The 6,347-nt window shown below is 33.8% G+C and overlaps 1 non-coding gene across 1 annotated transcript; it reads left to right on the forward strand.

Moving 5' to 3' along the window:
* The first annotated feature begins 2,012 nt into the window (after window positions 1–2,012).
* LOC128292090 (small nucleolar RNA R71) lies at window positions 2,013–2,119 on the forward strand. The gene has a single exon (XR_008282075.1). It is a non-coding gene; the product is annotated as a small nucleolar RNA R71 (small nucleolar RNA).
* Window positions 2,120–6,347: the final 4,228 nt, after the last annotated feature.

Raw genomic sequence — 6,347 nt, forward strand, 5'->3', positions numbered from 1 at the left:
GGTTTTTGGGGTGGTGATTTAAGGAGTTAGGGGCTGCAACATTAAGGGGTTAAGTGAGATGCACTATTGGGCTACTTGGGAATAGATGTGGAGCAAGGTAAGGGCTATAGGTTTGTATGGAAAATGGTTGAATCTTTCCCTTCCTAGAAGTGTCTTCAGCCTAATGACAGCTCCTTTTTGGATCCTAAACTCTTGTACTGAAAGTAAACTAAAATTAGTGCTTGGCTTAAAATTTGACCCTTTATTTAACAAAATAAATACTTAAATTCTTTGGCTTCCTAAGAAGAATATTTTTTTTTAAAATTATATTAAATTAAACTCCCAGGAAAGACTAGAGGGGTCACAGATGGTCCTGCTTAAGTCCCAATCTCCTAGATAGATTTTTAATTAATGTAATGAACTAAAGAAAATTTTATCTAAGTCTACCATTTTATTCAAATGAGAAAAAAAACTAAAAATATAAAATAACGATAGAGAAAGTGAAGAGAACTCCCACCATTTTATTCAGGATCGTCATTGACTATGGTGGTGTCAAATCGCCATTTGTCATACCAACCATAACCATCTAGGAAGTAATCATATTCTTTCCCATCAAATCTATTCAAGATCTTATTAGGGAAAGAAAACCCGTAATGATCTTTCCTGGTGGCCTTGTTTAACTTCCTGCAATTCCTACAAATCCTCTAACCCGTGACTCAAATATGTGAAATAATCCATCCAGTGCCTTTCTTTTGCCTTTCCAAAATCACAAGTGCCTCTTCTTCTTGATCTTTAGTGAACTCAACTGAAATAAAGATAGACAAATTTGAAGACAAACCCAAATATTCATATTTCAAATGAAGAGACAAAATCTTCAGTTCCAATTTAGCTGGCTCTTTAATCAACGACTTTGGTTGTGTGTACTCCTGAGATGATAACTCTAATGATTCGAATAAAACTTCTTGCGCAAATTCCTTCGAATTAGCTTCTAACCAAGCTAAACATTCATTATCTTCATCATCACTTGGTGAATCCTCTAGTAGAATATTTTCTAATAGATAGTCTAAAGAATTGAGCTCTAATTCTGTAGAAGCTAGTGATTCCATCTTCGAAATAGCAGAGCGGTCTTCAACTATATCTATGGATTTAGCAGCTTCAAAGTCATTAAAAGCCACCTTGTCATCAAAGATTTCTTTCAACTGATTATCATTTTGCTTCTTCTAGAATCATTAAGGATATGACAGTGGTGGAATCTTAGCTTTAATCAGACAACTCTTCTATGGAAATTTTTCTATATTAGACAAGAGTGTTAGGTAATCAAAACTAACTAGTTTAGAGTTTACCTCATCAAGGATTACTGAATCTAACTTTTGTGGAACAGGAGTTTCAACACTTGGTTGAACTTCCTCTTTGTCTTGAGCTACAACAGGCTCATCTTAAACCTTAACCACCTTGGGCTCCAATGTCTTTCCACTTGGCAAAAAGACTACTTTGCAATGTTCTTTGCCCAAAATTCTTGGATTTTCTGTATCATTCGACCAAATACCTTAGGGTTTATTTCGAAGTTCATTGGTTAGCTAACCCATTTGATTCTCTAGATTTCTTAAAGTGGTATCATTCTCTCCTATGTTTGCCTTCAGCAGATTCTCAAGATCACTTGAAGATTCAATTGGTGGGGGCTATTGCACTTGTTGAAAATATTTCGACGGATAATTTGGTCGAAATGGCATAACAGAGTCGCTATGGTCTGCCCATTGATTACTCCATAGAGAAATTGGATGATTCTGCGACGAAGAATTGTAAAAATTTGATTGCAGACCATTCTAATTCTGATTTCCCATGTAATAATTTGACTTTTGATTCGATAGGAAATTTTCAAATAAATGGCCACTGATAATTATTACTGGCAGTTCTTTCAATAATCTCGTAAGCATCATTAAGAAAGAATGGCTGTATTTTTCGAAGTATCCACCATCATTCTAGTATGAATATTGAGACCAATATAGAAAGTCTCTATTTGAACACAGTAAGGAATACCGTGATGAAGGCACTTTTGTAATAACTCCTTGAACCGCTCCCATACCCTATATAAATATTCTTCATCAAGTTGCTGAAATGAAGTGATTTCATTTCGGATCTTGGCGGTTAAAGATGGAGGGAAATATTTCATTAAGAAACGTTCAACCAACTCTTGCCATATAGTTATGGAACCAGATGGTAAGGAGTTCAACCATGCTCGTGCTCTACCTCTTGAGGAGTATGGAAATAATCTTAGTCTCAAGGCGTCCTCAGTCACCCCAACTAGTTTAAATGAGTCACTCACTTCCATGAATATCCGAAGATGAAGATGTGGATCTTCAGCAGGAATCCCACTAAATTGACCCATATTTTGCAACATTTGGAACATGAGTGGCTTCAGCTCGAATTGTTGTGTCTCGATTTCAGGTCTCCTAATACTCGGATTGAGCTTGTTGAATAAAGGAATGGCATATTGTTGAATGGTACAGTTTCTATCATCAGCAATAATGATCGGATTATGAGTATTATAAGCGAATGTTCCTCTTGGATTTTGGTTTGGATTTTTTAAATTCATATCTTCAATCCTTCTTTGGTTCACTTGTCTTCTCATTTGTCAGAAAGTCCTTTCAATTTCAGGGTTTACAAGGAGTAAGTCAATAATTCGGTCAATACTCATAAACACCTAAAACAAACACAAAAAAATTAATTAAGTTAAAATTGAACAGAAAGATAAACCAAATGAAAAACTAACAAATTCAAAAATAATGACTTTAAAAAAACAGTCCCCAGCAACGGCACCACAAACTTGGAATGATGAAAATGTGCAAGCGTACACAATTGCAACAAGTAATAAAGTGACAAGTAAATGTAAAGTTATTGTACATATAGGGACTGTGAAAAGAATTATTTATGAATGCAATTAAAAACACTTTGGTGAAGAAAAATATTTTGATTTGAGGAGGTGATTAAAAACTAAGATTTTTAACTAAGTAAAATAAATAAAAAAGAAAATACAAGTTCCAATGCACGATTTCAAAAGATGATTTTAATTAAGATGACATAATTGTGCTAGATTAATTACATTTCTTAACTTAGAATTGTTAAACTCATGTTCATGTTGTTACGAATAAATTCTTGGCATGAACATACTCACCTACCAAAATCCATTTATCTCTTCACTATATCTCTATGTCAATTCAATCGATTAAACAAATTTTAATAAGCAAATGTGTTAATGCACATACATAATTATGAAATAAAAATAATCTCTTGTACATATGTCAATTCAAACAATTAATTCGATCTCATAAGCACATAAAAAATCATGTGAGGTAATAATGTATTTCTACCTTGAAACAGTTTAATCACAATAATCTTGCAAGTTATGCAAGGCTAATGTATTGTTAGATAACGTTGCTAATTTAACCCTTAACTACCTTAGATAATTAAACATGCACTGATTAAGCATCGTGTCAATTAATTACACTTTCAATCCATTTAAATAATTAATTCATTAGTTACCTTACAGTTGTGATGCAATAATAACTTAGTCATGGTTTTACTTAATCAAACATATTATCGAAGCCTATAACAATACAAACACAATTTTAATAAATTAAGTAGACGAAATGCAATCAACCTAACATGAATTGAATTTAAGCCATATTAATTAAATTAAACATATCAACATCACAAATTTTCATGACATGTTCATCATAACAACAACAAAATTAAAAGGATAGGGAACAAGAATCAAATCTGATGTTTTTTTGAGGCTTGACTAGTTTGCTCCACTCTTCCTTCTCCGCTTGTTCTTGTTGAACTGAGGCCTCCACGAACACTTTAATGCTAATCCAAATTGTGGTTGATTGAATCTTTTTCAAGAGGTGAAATCGTAAAGGGAATAGGGGAAGGAAATGAAGAAAAATGGAAGGGAATGAAGAAAGAAAAATGAGAGAGAAGTGAAGAGATGAGAAAAGTTGAGATGTGTTTGAAGTGAGCAGCCAAGTGAGGTATTTATAGGTTGAGAAGGCTGATAAAAATAGCCAAAATCAGCAGCCAAAGACTTCCCCCATGGCTAGCCACACATGTGGCATGTTTGAAGATTTCAAACATGCTATTTTTATGTAGGGGCAAATATTGAAAAGCATGAATAGTGGAGGGGTTTGAATGCAATTTTTAGGAGTATGCAAGGGCCATTTTGCAAGCCAAATAATTAGCCAAAAAAGCTGATTGGGTCAGCATGTGGGACAGTTTTTGGCTGCCTAGTGCTCGGTTGGATCTTTTTCTCGGTTCAGCTCAACTGGGTCACTTTAAATAATTAATTAATAATAATTTATTTAACCCAAATTAAATTGGATTAAAATTAAAATTAATTATATTATGAATTAATATACATAATTTGGACCGTCTTAGGTTGAACAATTATTTTGCCTCAATGCTTCAAAAACCGGTTCTCAATTTTGTGCTTCTAGCAATGTTTGCCAAGCCAATTTTCGAGATTTGTACAAATCTGTCGAAAATGAACAAAATTAATCAAAATTTATTATAAAATTAATTAAAATTCAACATGTTCATTATATAAGTACAATTTTATTTTTTTTATAATAATTATATATTTTTCAACAAAAATTTATCAAAACTGCATGAATTTGAGTTAAAAAGGGTATGAAAAAGTGTGCATATTTTCGTGTTTCCAGGCACTGACGAGAAGTCTGATTATTCTACCATCGATGTATGAGACACAATATGGTTATACGCCTACACTGATGGTGTCGCAAACACTTTTAGTATTATTGTTCTACCAAGGTGGACTGTCTTCGCAACTAGCTTTGCAACCATTTGTTCCTAGAACAAAGGATACACGATGGCAACTGAAGAGTAGTTTGCAATCAATCACGGATGAAGACAAAGAAGGTGAGAGACCGAGACCACAATGTACCCTAGGGTAGAGGTGATGATGAAGATAAGGATACCAGTATACAACTTAAATGAAGATAAAATTTGGCTCTCAATCGACAACCACCCCATTGTGTGTAACAGCCCAAAATTGACCCTAGTCGGAATATGGTTTCGGGACCACAAAACCGAGGCATAAAAATAATTAAAAATTTATTTTGATGCCTATAATATGTGTGTGCTCATGTATGACATTTTATGATGATTGATTTAGTGTTATAAAGGTGAATTTCACTAGAAAGGACTTGTGTGAGAAAATTTAGAATTGAGATAGGCAAATGTGGAAGTGGTCTATTGATGCACACTAGGAAATGTTGTCCTTGCATGTCAAATTCCCCAAATTTGACTATAGTGGCCGCCAAGGTGGGCATGATGGGCAAGGGAAAACATGTTTCCAACATGTTTGGCTAGTGAGTTATGTAGGAAGTATTATAATAAAAATAAGCATAAAAAATGAAAAAAAAAGAGAAAGATGAGCTTGGATGCCCTTGTTGCCGTGAGTGTGGAGAAAGAAAGAAGAATTTTTGTTCATCATTTTCATTTCCTTTGGGCTGAAAATTCTAAGGAGGAAGGAAGGAATTCTTGTTTCATGTTGGTTTGGAAGAGGTTTAGGAGGAGGTTTGGCCATACTTGTACCTAGATTAAGGTAAGTTTGATGTTTTGCCATGAGATTCATGTATATTTTAGTTGCTAGCTTGATGTTCTTGTTAGCCCATGGTTCAAATCTTTGTTATGTCATGGGAATGAAATTCGCCAAAGTGAATATGGTGTTAATGCCATTGCATGCTAAATATCAAGCTTGATAATGATTCATGTGATGGTAGATTGAGGATTCTTAGATTTTCTTTTAGCATTTTTGAATGAGATACTAAGTTCTTTGTTTAACCATGACCAAATTGAAACGGTATGGTGTTGTGGTATTCGCCATGTTGTATCCATAAGTATGATTCATGCATGTTGCATGGTAAGTAAGATTTAAGCTTTGGATATGTGTGTATATTTGGATATAAGCCACTTGAGAATTCGCCATTGCACCTACATGAATATATGTTTGCACATGATGAATTGGTATGACATGTATACTATTTTAAGGTGTCTATTTGCTTGTGATGTTGTTTGGTTATGAAATAAATGAGAGATGTGTATAGAACTACAATATGTAATGCGTTAATTAGGAAAATGTATGCTGTTTTTTTGTGTAGTATTAAGTGTAAAATTAGCCTCCACATAGACATGCATATTCGCCAAAGGAAGTAGATTGGTGTGCATGTATTCGGTTAGAGGCAACCATATTGAAGCCTTATCTTGGCTTAGATTGTTGACCAAATGGGTAATAAGTGAGGATGGTTGCGAATATACAAACATACATATGCATGTGTAATTGAATTATG

This window comes from Gossypium arboreum, chromosome 4 (genome assembly GCF_025698485.1).
Source record: "Gossypium arboreum isolate Shixiya-1 chromosome 4, ASM2569848v2, whole genome shotgun sequence".
NCBI lineage: Eukaryota > Viridiplantae > Streptophyta > Magnoliopsida > Malvales > Malvaceae > Gossypium > Gossypium arboreum.